Source organism: Carettochelys insculpta, chromosome 3, assembly GCF_033958435.1.
Source record: "Carettochelys insculpta isolate YL-2023 chromosome 3, ASM3395843v1, whole genome shotgun sequence".
Classification (NCBI taxonomy): Eukaryota; Metazoa; Chordata; order Testudines; family Carettochelyidae; genus Carettochelys; species Carettochelys insculpta.
The window spans coordinates 109,018,531-109,035,403 of NC_134139.1; the positions used below are offsets into that span (position 1 = coordinate 109,018,531).

The following is a 16,873-nucleotide window of genomic DNA, read 5'->3' on the forward strand; positions in this document are numbered from 1 at the left end:
AACTACTCTCTGGGAATGGTTATCCAACCGATAATGCACCCTCCTTACACAAGCTCTATCTAGGACGGTTTGTAGTTCGTTAGTTTGTATTTCCCTACTCACACCCCTTGACGTACTACTGGAATGCTCTCAGCTGCAACAGTGAGGAGGGCAGTATAAAAGCAAAAGAACAGAAAGTTATGCTGCGGGCCATGGGACACACCACTCACACCCAGTTATGGTCACTTAATGCCTCTTTGAAGAAATTCTTTTGCATTTAATAAGCCACACTCTCCAACTGGTGCAAGAAAAACGACGATCTAATTTAGGGTTAAAATCCACGGCTGAGTAATGCTCCCCATGCACACATCCACTCTAGGATGTGCATACAGGAGCGTACTCCACCAAACACTTTTGTGATATGATAATCTTTGCCCAAAGTCAACTTTACGAGGTATCAACCGAAAATTCTTAATTTGCTAGTTAGTATTGTTCTGATAAAGTATGTGGCAGCACTTTAAGGCTGTGTCTACACTTGCAGTCCTCTTTCAAAAGATGTATGCAAATTAGGTAACTCAAAATGCAAATAAGGTACGAATTTGCATATCTGACACCTCAATTGCATATTCATATTTCAAAAGAAGAAAACCAGTGTAGACACTGCTCTTTCTAAACTAAACTCCATCTTTGAAAGAATCCTTCTTCCCATAAAAAAGGGAAGAAGGATTCTTTCGAAGATGGGATTTAGTTTCAAAAGAGCAGTGTCTACACGGGTTTTCTTCTTTCGGAAGAATATGCAAACGAGGTGTTATATATGCAAGTTTGTGCCTCATCTGCATTTTGAGTTACCTCATTTGCGTGCCTCTTTCAAAAGAGGAATACAAATGTAGACACAGCCTTAAAGTGCTGCCACATACTTTATCAGAACAATACCAACTAGCAAATTAAGAATTTTCAGGCAATACCACGTAAAGTTGACATTACAAGTGTAGACACAGCCTAAGTAAATTAATAAGACTTCTCTGTATTATATTAAGAGTGCATGTTTAAAATTCACTGTAGTACCAAAATGGTCAAACAGGCCTGTCATGAATAAAGGAGTGTATGTGTGCCCTATCTGCATAAGCAGTAAACAGAGTAATCAAATGAGAAGGAAAACAAGGGAAGCTCAAACATGGGAGTGGTGGGGAAGAGACAGAAGAAACAATCCTTCCACCCTGTCTCTGTCACCTAGTTCCCACCTGGAAACATTTTTCAAGAAAGGGACTGAAATTCTAAATAAGTAGGACAAACATCCCAATCAATCCCTCCCCTCCCCCTAGCATTCTCAGAACCTGAGAAGACAAAAGGAAATAGTCAGTAGACTTTGAGGGATGTTCCCAGCCCAAGAATTTGATCAGTATTCTTTGTGGTGAGAAGCTTTGCTTGAATCTATTATAGTTTGTTAAGTTAGGCACTAATAAGTGTTTTATTTTTCTTATAACCATTTCTGTCTTTTATGCTTCATTATTTGTATTCACATAAAATTTTGCTCTTTGTAATTGATAAACTTGTTTCATTACTTTAGCCAGTGTGTTTAAATTGACGTGTCTGGGTAATTCCATTTACAAAAATAAACTGGTATATTACTCCCCAATAGAGAAAACGGACATATTTGAACTCTCCAAGAGAGGGCTGAATAGCACAGGACATACGCGTTTGGGAGTTTTTGGGGGAAGTGGAAATCTGGGACTGGGAGTGCGTTGCGCTCACCCTGCAATATAACCAAAACTAGTGAGCACCAGGGTTGCAACTGGCAGACTGCAGTTATGCAGACTCACAGGATGCAGCTTGCATGCAAGAAAGCTGTCTGTGAGTATCCCAAGTGAAAAATACTTTGGCAAGGCATTGTTAGGCAACCTAGCTTGCAGGGTAGGGTGAAACAGTCCCCCTCTGGTATGAATTGTTTCCCAGTATGTCATACCCACACAATTATTACAGCGTATCTCTGTGTCACTTTTTCAGCTGTAGAGTCAGTAACACGCCAAACAATAGACTAAAAAGTATGTTCCAGGGAATACAATACAGCTCACACTGACTTTGCAAACACTCTCATCTTTCCTGACCTGGATAAGTATTTGCAGGATCAGCAAACAAGTTACGTGTTTTTCTAATAAAATGCAGTCTGAAACTACTGAACTATCTCCAGGATTGCAGTCATATTCCACATTATATGCAGGCCACTAGGGACAAAGCCTGTGAAAATAAAGCAGACACAATTGTAGGATGAAAATAAACAGTGTGGTCTGAAAGGTAAGTAGGCATTCTGTGTCTCTGCCCGCACAAAACCCCAGCGAACACACAGGTGTCCACTAAAATACACACACACTGTTTGCCCTCAGGTTGGCCTGATAAAAGATACTGCCTCACCCACCTTGAATCTCTAATATCCTAGTTCTAACAACTACATTACAGACATACACTCTTAAATTTTACAAACTCCAAACCTGAAAATGAAATTAACTATTTTGAAATAAGGCTTAGTAAAAGTCAGAGAGGAACATTTCTGAAAGTGTCTAAGTGACTTAGCACAAATCACACTTCAAATGCAGGACAAAAATCTAATGCCATAAATATGTGCACCATGACAAACAGGTCTGTAATTTAAAAGAGAACAATGCCAGTTTAAACTCATTCATTTCAGCTGCAGGGTAAAAAGGCGTTCTTAATTTTTCACAAATCTAAATTCTTTTATAGCCTTAGTTTTAGAGAAATAGAAAATATTGAAAAAGCAAAACATTTCCACAATTTCCTCTAAGCCTCATTATGCAGAAATTAAACACAACTTGTTTTTACAGAAACTATTAAGGGAAATAAATTAGAACAGCTGTCCATACTTGGTTTTCACTTGGGCCTGTCACATCTATTTTCTTCCCTCTGTAGGGCCTAGATATGTCTGGATGGACCTTGAAGCTTTGTCTTTCCATGCAGTCTTGACAATAACAAAATGCAAATTACTATCTCAGATTCTGTTCTATTTCCTGTATGCTTTTTTTTCCAGCTCTTACTGAAAACTCTTTTCATGCATCCCTCAGGGTGACAGGAACAGATGAGGCGTTCCTGTCCAGCATAGGTTAGGGCTGCCAACTTAATAATGTTTAAATAACAGACACTCCAGCAAGAAAGGAGGAAACTGCCAGCCTCTTCCCCCGAGAGCCTGCCCTGACCCCACCAATCGCTCCTCACTCTCCCTCTATACCTTGCTTGCTGCTCTCCCCTTCTTTTGAAACCACTCCCACCCCAGCCCACCAGTCAGGATTAGGAGGCACCCACCTGTGGAGCCCACACTGGAAGCTGCAGCTGCCACAAGCAGGTAACAGATGGCACTGACTGAGTAGGGACTGGAACGATCGATGAGACGACAGCTCTGCACGTCCCCCTGCCACAGAGAGGACTTTTGGTTTTCTGTCAGTAGATCTGACCGGACACTGTGAAATCTCTTTTTCAACTGGACTTTCCAGTCAAAAGCCAGACGCTCGGCCACCTCACCGAGGCAAGGGAAGCACAATATTTGTTAGTGCTAAAGCAGAAAAATGGTTTCTTCTCCACTCCCAATACTTCCCCCAGAGGTGCCCAGTCAGAGTGGAGCTACTCTGGAAAAAGAGGGTGGATGTAACCAGCAGCCTCAGGATCTTACTAACAGGAAAACAAAAAGGAACAGCCCAAGGACAGGGGGCACAGAACGGGGGGGGAAGACAAGCTGGGAATATCGGGGGGCTTCCCTCAGTCCTGGTTATTCCCTGAATATCCTCTCATGATGTCCAACAAGCCTGTTTCCTCCTAAACTCCAGGTCTCTAACTACCTTTCCCCTTGAGTTCCTATTCACCTCAAAGTAGTGGGGTCCTGCAGGTCCCTCCACAGTATCAGTGTGAATAAATCTTCCCACAGCTGGATTTCAGGGGGTCTGCAACCTGTGGCTCCAGCCACCTGCAACTCTTCAAGAATTTCTTTGTGGTTACTGATGCTATAATTGCGAAGTTAAAAAAAAAACAACCAAACACTCTCCTGATTATTTTTGATATTTCAGTGAACATCTAAAAGCCCAACAATGAACAACTCATATCTAAATAGTAAACAATATGTGATCTTGAAATGTTGGATAACTCCCACTTTAATATGTGCAGTGCATTGTGGGACATGTGTGCACACTGTTCTTAAAATAGAGGTTACAAAAAGTATGGTTTGATGTTATTTATTAAGGACCATCTCATATTCACATGCCCTACAGCTCCTAAATAATTGAGTTTTTTACCAGTTTAGAAGAAAAAAAAATGCCTATTCTTGCTCTTTCGGTTGCTGGCCCCTTGGTTAGGTGCTCAGAACCAAGCTCATCCATATTACTGATTTGTAACATTGAAAGTTATTGCTATTGTAAACATGCTTTAGTAGTTTGGCATTACATTGATTGCCATAATATACGAGTACTGATTTACCCAAGCAGATGAGAAGGTGAAGCCTGAGTGCATTTGTTTTGATAAAAGTGGGACCTGATCGTAAAAAGTTTGAGAGCCCCGGTCTTACTGCAGCTTGTAAGTCTTTGAGGCCTGACAAATCATGCATGAATTTTAAATATGGGGATAAATTAGAATAATTACAAAATTTATCTCGCTTTTGACAATATTCACTTTTGGTCATACCATCCAAAGGTTATAGCATGTAATCCCTTTTGGGAAAGATGAAATATTTAGATAAGGCATGGAAAAGATCCATGATGCAGTTCAAGTGGACAAGTTTAAACACATGCTATTGGAAAAATGACCAAGCATCATTCCATATGTATTTTAGTTGAGTATTTGGTAAATTTTATGTAATAACATTAGGTGGCAGTTTACTACTTACAGACAAGATGAGGTATTCATGTGGAAATATTCAAGCTCATAACAGAGGGGAAGAAAAAAAAAAAGTCACATCTTTGCAAAAGCAATATCATACCAAACGTAAAGGAAGTGTAAAGGCTCTGTTTATTTTTTAAAGCCTTCTAATTAATCTGTTTTGTAGTTATTTAAATGACTGAAAACATGGGTTATAAAATAGCTAAATGGCTCTCTGACTCCCCTTCTGTTCTGGAAAAAATCCATACAACTATCATTTTAACAGTTCTAAAAGTCCCATTCTGGTTTCATTTTTTATTTATGAGTGTATCTTCAACAACCCAAGTTTTCAGCAGCATTTTAACCTTCAACACCAAAAACACACCTTTGCCACTTAAAGCTAAAAAAGTAAGTCCATTAATTGGTGGCACTATGATATTGTTTTCCTCTATACACGTCTGCCTCTGACTTTGCAAGCATGCTAACACAAAACACCAGTACAGCACATACAGATTGTAAACACTCAGTCTCAGATTGCCTCTTTCTACGGAAGCAGCTTTGAGGCGCTCTATCCCCCTTCCCTTACAAAACAAGTAAAAAGAAATAAAATCATAAAAGTAGAATTTTCTGTTCTTTCATATTTTTCCACCATTTGTGATGGAGAATGCCTTCCATTATTTTCTGTATATTTATGAATAAGTTACATGAAAAAATATTTTATTTGGTCAGAATGCATATGTAAAAATAATGCTGACCCCTCTGAAATCAGTGGGAGCTTTTCACCACAGAACTCAAAAAACAATTTAGAAAAATGCTTTCATTCATTTTTACTTCTTTCAACTGGGGGAAAATGGTCACACTTCCAGCAAACTAAAGGATTAAGAATCCAAGAATGGATAATATTAATAAAACATACAGTAAATGGGAATGTGCACATAGAGCCTGAAATACCACTCATAGCAAAGGCCTCATGAGGTTTACAGAGATATTCCACACCCACAAAAAAAGTATTTTGTTGCTTTTTTCTACAGCTCCATTCTGCTGGATTTAATGTTAGCTCCTCCACTACATCAGGGAATCTTACTGAAATTACACTTTCTCCCCAAGAGAAAACTCCAGGAAAGGATGAATTTTTGTCATCTGCTGGAGCAAACACCTAATTCTGCTCTTTTCTAGCACACTCTTCTGCAAGTGGGGGCACAGATACGGAGAAGTATTAATCTCCTTCCCAAGGCAGAATAGTGAGGAGCAGAAGAGGACTCAAGAAAAAAAAAATGTTTTCCTCTATACAGAATTATATTATTACCAAATTCTATGTACAGAACTGCATCATTTTCATCAAACCTATCATATTCCTTCCAACACTTCTGCTGTGTAAACACGTAACACTGTAAATCAGGATCACTGCTGTGTGAACAATTCCTTCACATTGACAGTTGTATCTCCTTTCAATGCACAATTGAAGGCTGCCTGTTGCTCTTTAGTACTTTTTTACAAGATAACTCATCTCCTTTACTGGATGTGTATCTTAAGTTAAACCAAAGCCTTTATGGAAAGAAAGCACTTAGCCGAAGACAAGAGGTTTCAATTCAAACAAGAGACACTGATGACACTGATGATCCTGTGACAACATGCAGTTGCAACAACTTGATTCCATTTATTGTAAATGAATGATAGATAGCAAATGTCGGGGTGAACTTCTGCTATCATGCTATCATATCACCACCAAGGTCAATTGAGAAAAAGAGCTATGTGTGTACCTTTACATATTGAATTTTGTCATGTGCAGAAATGGATATTGCTGCAATAGAATGAGTTACCTGTAGCACTATTAGCACGAATTTCACCCAGTGTGCTTGGGACTAGTATAAGATCCTATGCACCACTTAAGCCCCATGTAAATAAAGGGGAAGAATACACAACACCCTGTAGAACTGAGGAAAGTAGCTGAAGCTGCTAAAGCACAATAGATCTCCTCAACAGCCTCACTCACTGATCCCACACAGGAAAGGATTTAACCTTGGAGTGCAAGTGGAGTGCAGGAGTTTCTCCTCTTTATCCTTGCGCAGTGCAGCGTGCATTCACCAGTCCCCACATTTTATTTTGGTATGGTGCTGTTCAGGCTTCTGAAATGTCATGTTGATGTAGATGGTTTCTGTCCCTATTATTCTGCAAGTGTTTCTCTAGATCGTGCTCTGTCTCTTTCCAGTTGGTGTGCGTCTTCTCATTTGCCATATCCATGGAATCCTTAAAGAACATCTTAATGCAGTAACTCTTTCATATCCAGCATTCTATTACTGAGAACTCTCAAATAACCGGCATTTTAACCATAAGCAAATTTTAATTGTTTCCCACGAGTACAGTATATTGAAAGCAAATACAGTATGGCCGTGTCTACACTAGCACAAATCTTTGAAATGGCCATGCAAATGGCCATTTTGAAGTTTACTAACGAGGCGCTGAAATGTATATTCAGTGCCTCATTAGCATGCTGCCAGCCGCAGCTCTTCAAAATTGCTGCTTTTCGCTGCCACGCGGCTTGTCCAGATGGGGCTCCTTTTCCAAAGCACCCCACTGTAGATATATCTCTGTTTTAGCTATCTTCTCATTGGAATTTTTAAATATTGTCATGTCATTTTATGTATGGTTGTATTAAGCCCTGTCATGTAGGAATGTAGTTCTATTTTGTAGAACAGTTTCTAGAAGTAGGGAAGGTAAAGACAAAACTCTCTGTACCCTTTCTTTTTGGACTCCTTAATTTGATTGTCCTCTTGAGTGAATGAAGTGTGAATGGAAAGGCGTGGGAGACCATCACCTCCAGGTATGGAGAAGGTAGACCCAAGACCAATGAGAAGAACAATGGAGCCTGTGAAGTAGGCCCATTGAAACAAGACTGGACACATGGACGCCTTGGGAGTCACCAGCAAGTGCCTGACTTTGGAAGCACCACCCAGAAGAAGGTGCTAAATGCCTATTCTTAAAACTGCTCTCCCAAATTATGCATCTGCATGAGATGGCTAACTTGTGGCAACCTGCCTGAGACAAAGGACTGTATAAATGAAGGCATCCTGCACAGGGATCCCGGGTTTTGTCTTGTCATCACCGGAGCACGGATCCAGATCAGCAGAAGCCCAGCTCCGCCCCTCCCACATCTAAGTCACCTAGCCAGTGCAGTTATGGGGAGCAACTATTGGTAACAGCAACAAGACAGGAGAGTGAGTGTGTGTGTGTGTGTGTGTGTGTGTGTGTGTGTGTGTGTGTGTGTGTGTGTGTGTGTGTGTGTGTGTGTGTGTGTGTGTGTGTGTGTGTGTGTGTGTGTGTGTGTGAGAGAGAGAGAGAGAGAGAGAGAGAGAGAGAATGGGAATGGGAATGGGAATGGGATATATCATATGCATATGATAAGTGTTGATTGCTATATGTGTATTACCAATGTTGGCAGGGGAAACGTTGTTATATTCTGTACTCATAGAAACATTGTTTTGTAAATGAATGCTTGCTGATGTTCCCATGAGGTTCAATATTGTATTTAGCATTGTTAGTGAATCCTCCTTAATTTTCTCATGAAATTCAGCATTGTTTTGTTACTGAAATCCTGTTCATGTTCTATACAACTGAATAACTCTACCTCCCTGTAGCTTATATTCTGTTAATAATCTATTGGTACTTTACCTCCTGATTAATAGGGAATTACCAGAGCGGAATGTCATATGAGCAGTAGGAATTCAGTTTGAGCTGGAGGAATGGATAAAGGGAGTATGAGAAACTCCCCCCTGGTTTGTTAGGAGGGGGGTGAACAAAGGAGGAGAGAGGTATAAGTATTGCTCACTTCTTGTTGCAAGGTGCGCAGGCTTTGAGGAGAGATCCCCCTGCGCCTTACTTGGCATGCCAAATAAAGATTCTTCTTCCACTCTCGGTGTGTTATTGGGCCAGCGTTGCACACCGGGCACGAACTGCCACTGTGCCACCTTAAGAAGGAGGCAACACCAATAAATACAGCATTTTGCCTTTTCCCCTGAAAAGATCCCACGCAGTACTTTTCAGTACACGACCACCAACTTCGAAATCCCCTTATTTCTATCTGCTGATAGGAATAAGGAGATTTTGAAGTTCCCAGCGTCCTTCCAAAAAGGAGCCCCGTCTGGACAAACCGTGCAGCAGTGAAACGCTGGAATTTCGAAGAGCCTTGACCTGCAGCATGCTGATGAAGGGCTGAATATGCATTTCAGCGCCTCATTAGTAATCTCTGAAATGGCCATTTCCATGGCCTTTTCAAAGATTCACGCTAATGCAGACATAGCCTATAAGTTTACAGCGTAAAATATTATTGTTATTGGTAAATAAAGAACTCTGCACATATTTTTGTCCGTTTCTTAATATCTAATCTTGTTTTTCTTCAGCATTATGCATTGCTAGGTATGTGCCCCTATTACCCAAATATTTGAAAATCCAATAAACCCTTCGGTCCCAGAGCTGCCAGATATGAAAGAGTTCACTGTATGACCACCGTCTTTTTTTTATACAGTGTTTGATATTTTAGTTTGGTTTGCTCTAAAATTTACAGCATAGCAAGAAACTTTTTCTGATGGGCTCAGATCTTCTGCAGACACTTACTTTCCAATGAATAAATATTTTTATCAGTTTTTGTGGTAATTTTCCTGTCTCTGCTCCAAAAGAGATAAACATGATCCCCATGGTCTGCACCAATCATACTACTTTTCCAAATCTTTTCAGACTTACAAAAGCAGTCTCCTGCTTTTTGTATTAGTTGCTTAACCTCTAGCATAGCATCATCATTGCCGCGCACCTCTTCTCTCTAAACACGTAAAAAGATTTACTTCTTTTAGGGCTTGTCTACACTTGCCCCCAACTTTGAAGGGGGCATGGTAAGAAGGGAGATGACTAATGAAGTTCTGCCATGTATATGCAGCACTTCATTAGGCTATTTCTCGCCCACAGCAACTTCGAAGTGTAAAACTTCCAAGTGCTGGCTTGCTGTGTAGCCGTGGGCACTTCAATGCGCCCATGCTACTTCCAAGTGTCTTTACTCCCCAAAATTTTGAGGAGCAAAGGCACTTCGAAGTGCTTGTGACTAGACAGCATGCCAGCACTTGGAAAACTGACACTTCGAAGTTGCCACGGGGGAGGAATAGCCTAATGAAGTGCTGCATATGCATCGCGGAATGTCATTAGTAATCTCCCATCACCCTTCTGACCATGCCCCCTTCAAAGCTGGGGGCAAGTGTAGATAGACCCAGCTGTAGTGTTTCTTCATTCACTGTAATGGTTACTGCAGGAACATTAATAACCATGTATTTTGTCTTCCCTTTGCTGATGAACAAACCAAATTGCATTGCTGTTATCTGACAAAAGTTAAGTCTTTTATTCTATAAACAATGTGTTGAACTAAGCAGGAAAGTATCATCCAGGAAAGTATCATCATTAAGGACAAATGCAAAATGCTCCACTTAGGAAGAAACAATCAGTGTCACACATACAGAATGGGAAAGGACTGCCTAGGAATGAGTACAGCAGAAAGGGATCTGGGGGTTATAGTGGACCACAAGCTAAATATGAGCCAACAGTGTGATGCTGTTGCGAAAAAGGCAAACGTGATTCTAGGATGCATTAACAGGTGTGTCGTGAGCAAGACACAAGAAGTCATTCTTCCGCTCTACTCTACGCTGGTTAGGCCTCAGCTGGAGTAGTGTGTCCAGTTCTGGGCACCACAGTTCAGAAAGGATGTGGAGAAATTGGAGAGGGTCCAGAGGAGAGCAACGAGAATGATCAAAGGTCTAGAGAACATGACCTATGAAGAAAGGCTGAAAGAATTGGGCTTGTTTAGTTTGGAAAAGAGAAGATTGAGGGGGGACATGATAGCAGCTTTCAGGTATTTAAAAGGGTGTCATAAGGCAGAGGGAGGGAACTTGTTCTTCCTTGCCTCTGAGGATAGAACAAGAGGCAATGGACTGAAATTGCAGCACGGGAGGTTCAGGTTGGACATTAGGAAAAAGTTCCTAACTGTCAGGGTGATCAAACACTGGAACGAATTGCCAAGGGAGGTGGTAGAATCTCCATCACTGGAGCTATTTAAGAAGAGGTTAGATAGATGGCTTTCAGGGATGGTCTAGAAAATGCTTGGTCCTGCCATGAGGGTAGGGGGCTGGACTCGATGGCCTCTCGAGGTCCCTTCCAGTCCTACTCTTCTATGATTCTATGATCCTGAAAACTGAGGTCATTCAACTATGTGTCATCCTTTTTCCATAAAATTCCTCATTTACCTTCTGTGGTTATTTTCCTCAGAACACACATCATTACAAAACACTAATGAGACACAGTAATTCTTGGGTTCCTTCAACTGTCATTGGAAAACATTGGTTGATGTTGTCACCATCTGTGCCTGCACACTTGATATAGGTTGCACCTTCCTCATCCAGCACCCTTGGGACCTCAACAGGCCTGGTAAAATCCCTCATCTGGACACAGGGTGGTCAATGCCTTCAGGACTCCCCTCCTGTTCACCAGTCCCAGCCACTTTCCAGACTTCCCGCTGGTTCCTCAGAGTCACAATTCCCTGGTTGCTCCTGTCCTGTGGCTCCCTGACCCGCGGCCACCCAGCCCCGCAGCTCTCCAGCTGACTCCGCCCCCCTACGCCACACCACCCCATCCCACAGCTCCCCGGCTACTCCAGACACCGCGGCTCCTCAGACGACTCTCTGACTCTCTGTTAGCTTCCACGCCCGTGGCTTCCCCAGTCCCACTGATCCCCAGTTGGCTCCCAGCCCACAGTTCCCTGGCCAGCTTCCTGCCAGCTCCCCAGCCCCACTGCTCCCTGACCAGCGCCCCAGCCACCAGGGCCCTGGTGCTCACCACTGGTTCTCCAGCCACAGAACCTGCAGGCGTCTGGTCACCAGCTTCCCTCTTCCTCCTCCTATGGGGGCTGCAGCAGGGGCTCTGGCCCCAGCTCCATGCTCCGGGGGGGCTCTACCTCCACGTCCCATGCTGCAGCAAGACTGGCGGGGGCTCCAGTTCTGGCTAGGGCCAGGATGCCAGCAACTGCTATGGCCCCAGCTCCTGCCTTGCTGATGCAGGTTCAGTGCCAGCCCTAGGACTCTCTGGTCCTGCGACATCCATGGTCACACCAGATGACAGATGTTGCTGGACGAGAGAATACCAGATTTAAGAGGTTGAACCTGTATTATCATGTGGCCTTTGATGTTCTATTTATTTTTGCTGTTATTCCACAGGATTGCATAATTCTTCAAAGAGTCTCTTTGTTTATAATATCAAAAGCCACCTGCACTTGACTCTATGTTTATACAACAATGTGGCCTGCGTATCATCATTAGTGGTCCACATGCACAGAACTTGTTTACTCAGGCATTCTTTGCATAGAGGGAGTTCATCCTTAATGAACAGCAGAATTTTTCTCTTAAACATTTTCTCATTTTAAAACAAGATACGAGACACAAAGAGCACACATTAACTAAGGGAATTCTGAGAGTATCTACATTTTTGTTTTTCTTAAAATATGTACTCATTGCATGCCCAAGAAATCCAGATGATTACTTAACAGTATAGTGTTCTGGTTTTGTTTTTTAAAAATGCATATTATGCCATCAGAAACATGCAATTTTCTGACTCTAGTTTTGATTTTTAACTTTTATTCATCATTTAGAGTCAGTCATCCAGTTAATGATGTGGCATGGTTGGCCATAAAGATGTATCATAACAAGGACACTGAATTTCTACCCTTTCTTTTCTATCCCATAAAATATCTGAATTCAGCTCCGTACAGATACACAAGTCTGCTCACACAGACCTTATTTCAGGATCAGGGCCTTAGATTATTAGGACTTGCTATAACTGAAATATTATATAGTTATTTTAAAATATGTAAACATTCTTTGGGTCATTAATCATTGCTTTTGTTCCTCCACTATTTTTTCTGATTAGCTTAGTTATTTATTCTTTATTCTTTCTTTTGTTTGCTTGACCGTATGCTTGTTTTCTTTAAAAAGCAACCATAAATCTTAACAGGAGAGACTAGAGACCTAACCTAGGATCTGGTTCTGCTCCCACTACAATTAATGGCAAAACTGTTGGGCTACATCTACTCTATAGCAATCTGTTGACAGAAGCTACTGTCAGAAGAGATCTTACAGTAAAACTTCTGTCGACAGATCACGTCCACATAGAAAAGTGGATCGGAAAAGCGATCCGCTCTGTAGACAGAGAGGGCCAAACAGCCCAGACGCTCTCTGGACAAAAACAGCCAACCAGAAGCTCAGCAAATAAGGCTGCCTGCTGAACCAGAAGCCCTGTCTGTTGACAGAGGGCATCCTGGAGTGTCTACATGGCTTTTTTGTTGACAGAAACTGTTGGCAAAGGCATTAGCTCATCGCAGAGAGGCAGAACGCTGTCAGCAGAAATGCTGAATTTTGTTGACAGACTGTTGACAAAATGCATTTTGCGTGTAGATGCTCCGTGAGTTTTGTCAACAAAACTATCTAATGTAGATGTAGGCCTGGTGTCTTTAGTAGCGCAGTATCAAGCCCTTATTGAATAGAATTGCTCCACATCTTACAAAATTCACCAGAAGGTTGAAAACAACAATGAACAACACGTATGGCACCAAAACATTACTACTAACAATTATATCAGGTTCTCATTTCAGCCAAGTTCTCCGGTCCTTTCTCAAGCAAAACTCCCAATGACTCCTGTAGAAAAACTGATCTTAAAATAGCACACTCCTCATGACATTAACCCTTGAGTCTCCCTTTAGGAATATCACACTTTCATCTGGACTAAACACATTCAATTGAAATTTTGGCCCTGTGAAAAATTTCAGGTTTTGGTTCCAAAGAATAAGCTGAAGCTTGTAGCCGTCTCCTTTGGTTGTACCATAAATTAGTCTCCTCTTTTCCCTAAACAAACTATTGATTTTCTGTATTCCCTCTTTTTCTACTCTGGGACATATGAATGAACCACAAAGGAGTACTCTAATCATAAATTCTGGTTTCTGTGGTATGCAATAGGTATTTTCTGTCATAACACCACACAAGTCCAAGAAAACAGAAAGAGAACTCAGGGAGTTAGGGCTCAAACCTGAAAGGGACTGGGAACTCTCACCATTATTCAAAGCGCTTAAACAAGTGAGTATTTACATAAAAATCTATAGGACTACAAGAATGTGTAATAACCCCCATCCCCCCAACAGGGCCAGAATTAGGGACTGAACCTGGGACTATTTATGTACTTACATGTGAGTACATGGTTAAGTGCTTAGCTGGATCAAAGCTGGATTCCTGAGCACCTTGCATGATTGAAACCTTAATGCCTTTTTCTTTTAGTCTGGTTATGGAGCTTTCAGTAAAAATAAATAACCCTTGGATTCTGACAAAATTACAATGGGATATAGCTCACTTCTACTCAAGTAAAACAATCTTATTACATTAAGCTCTGTGAGTCAGTATTCCCTTAGCAATATTGCACTTTCACGTGGATCATGCTGGCTTCAACAAAAGAGCAACAAGTAAAATATGTTTCTATGCCAACATACAAATTATATGGTTTTAATAATATGATTTTATTCACCAATTGCTATCAAAGGCAGCTCATCTACCCATATGGAGTGCTGCTTCCTGCTAAAGACAAAAGAATAACTGTCCCATCATTATATGCAAAAGTATTTTGCTACAAGTAAATGCTATTGGCAACAGAGTACACTAAAATGTTCCAGATTTAAAGCAATGTAAAATATTCAGCTAGAGTCTCTAGAATGAAAACACAATATGCTGCTTTTAAAGTCTCTACATTTGCATGCAATATTTTAGAAACAAATAAAAAGGAAATTTGATGGATTTATTTTCTTTTTCTTTCTAGGCTTCCATCACTGCATAAGAGTGTATTTTATTTACAGCAAAATAAGAGTGCAGTCACTTCTATATCAATCTAGAACCAAGGCAAATCACAAAATAGAAACAGAAAACCAATTGTGACAATTTTATTGAACCACATAATCCTCATTCTCTAAAAGCACAATAATAATATGCAGCTCTATCTCATGTTCCAACTAGTTGTTTTGCAACTGCTGTCACTCCAAAAGACCAAATCAAGGGAAACAGCCCTTCCTTACACAGTAAAGACACTGATTTTGGAGATTTAACTACTGAATAAAATATACTTTTCCAAGAACTCAAAGAACACAGAATAATGCACCAACACATTGCCTGATAATTAATTATTGAAAAAATGAACTTCTTCGAAGCTAAAATATTGCCTAGATAAGTTATGTTCAATTTTGCAGAGCACCCTGTGGCTTGAAGTCTGTGTTACTACCGTCAGTTATTGGGCTTGGGAAGAAATTTAAAGTCTCTACTAACCCTCTAAACTGCAGAGGCAGTCGCCTTTAGGAGCATCCTGTTCCTAATAAGCTTCTTTCCGTTCAGTAGCCACTGAAGGATCGAGGGGAGGGAACAGGAGGGTCCCCTCGGTGGTTTCCATCGGTCTCTCGCCAGCAATCAGCACACCCCCGTTTCTGTCAAAGCAAACAAACACAGACCGAAGTTGGGGCTCACCAGCCTCGCTCGGGGAAAGCGCAGCCCTCCGGCTTCCACGCCGCACGAGCGACGCCTGCGAAGTAGTTCAGACTTGGGAGAGCACCGCAAAAGCGCGCGCGGCAGCTCCCCGGAGACCAGCAGCCGGTCCGAGCTGGGAGGCGGAGACTCGGGGGGGTGGGGGGAGGGTAGTTCAGCTCTCCTCTCCCCCCCCGCCCGCCGTGCCCCAGGTTAGGGCAGGGGTGCCACGGGGATCCCGCTGTCCTCCTTCCCCGGCGCGCTGCTTTCCCGCTCCCGCCCCGGGGGGGATTTCCGCCTCCCCTCCGCGGTCACTGTGGTGTGGCTGGCGGCGCCTGGAAGCAGCTCCTCGGCCAGGGCTGGGCGGAGGAGGGCGAGCGAGGAGCCCGCCCCGCACCTGCAGCGAGTGCGCCAGGGCTCAGCCGCTTCCCTGCTGTGGAGCTGGGGCGGCTCAGCGCCGGGCCGGGCAGCCGCGCGCTCCCCCAAGCGACTCGGGCAGCGAGAGCCACGCGGCGCCTGCCCCCTGCGGAGCCCCGGGCAGCCAGCACCGCCCGGAGCGCAGAGAGAGCCGGCCGGGCGGCGCCTCAGCGGCTGCAGCCGAAAGCCCGCAGCAGAGCTGGAAAGTTTCAGCGCCTGGCGGCGCTCACCCCGCAGGCGCAGCCCCCGGCCGGCCGGCCCCTCGCACGGCGGCGGCCTTGGGGCCAGACCGCCTACTGCAAAGTTTCCCCGTCTCCCGCCGCTCGGCCGAGGAGCGCAGTGGGCGCGGCCCCCGCGAGAGGGCCCGAGCTCCCAGCCGGGGCGGGACCAGCGCCGAGAGGGGAGCCCCGGGCAGCGCCTGCCTCCTCTACTGCCTCCGCCTGCTTGGCAGGAGCCTCGGGCGGAGCGAGCGCTTTGTGCGGCGCGGGTGGCACCTCGGCTGTCCCCGGGGGCACTGGGCAGAGCGCGGCGCGGCCGGCGGCCCCCAGCTGGCCGGGCGGGAACGGGAAGAGTGGCGAGGAGAGACACTGCTCCGGCGGGGAGCGAGGAGCGCAGGTGTAGGGGCTTGTGCTGGACGGGAGCTCAGTGCCAGTGGGCGCTTGCGTTCGCACGTGGCCGCTACGCCTTGACGTGGGAATGCCCGTGTCTTTGGGAGGAGGCAGGAGCGGCGCCGGGAGCCCCCTGCGGTATTTCCCGAGGAAGAGAGGGGTGTTCCCGGCTGCTGCGCCGCCCGGAGGCTGGTGGAAAGTGGGCGCTGCAGCCGCACCCCCAGTTTGTTTGTCTGGATATGAAGGACGCTGGCCCAGAAATGGGTGGCAAAAACCTCCCATTAGAGACAAAACAATAACGAAAAAAAGAAGAGTGACTTCAATGTTATATATATATAAAGTCACAGTTTTATGATTCAGCTCTTGGGTTGTTGGCTGTCAGCCCCCGTGTCCAATCAGATATTCACAGCTCAGCCACCCGACTGCCTGCCCTCGAGGTGGGAT

General features: G+C 43.7%; 1 protein-coding gene across 7 annotated transcripts in view; it reads right to left on the reverse strand.

Moving 5' to 3' along the window:
• TMEM200A (transmembrane protein 200A) overlaps positions 1-16,445 on the reverse strand; it is a 68,792-nt gene extending 52,347 nt beyond the window's left edge. For 2 of the 7 annotated variants that reach the window (XR_012644798.1, XR_012644797.1), the window contains exon 1: positions 15,213-15,503. The gene's annotated coding sequence lies outside the window, so the exon portion shown is untranslated. The other 5 variants (XM_074988764.1, XM_074988762.1, XM_074988765.1 and 2 more) reach the window with 5 other exon arrangements.
• Between the last annotated feature and the right edge of the window lie 428 nt (positions 16,446-16,873).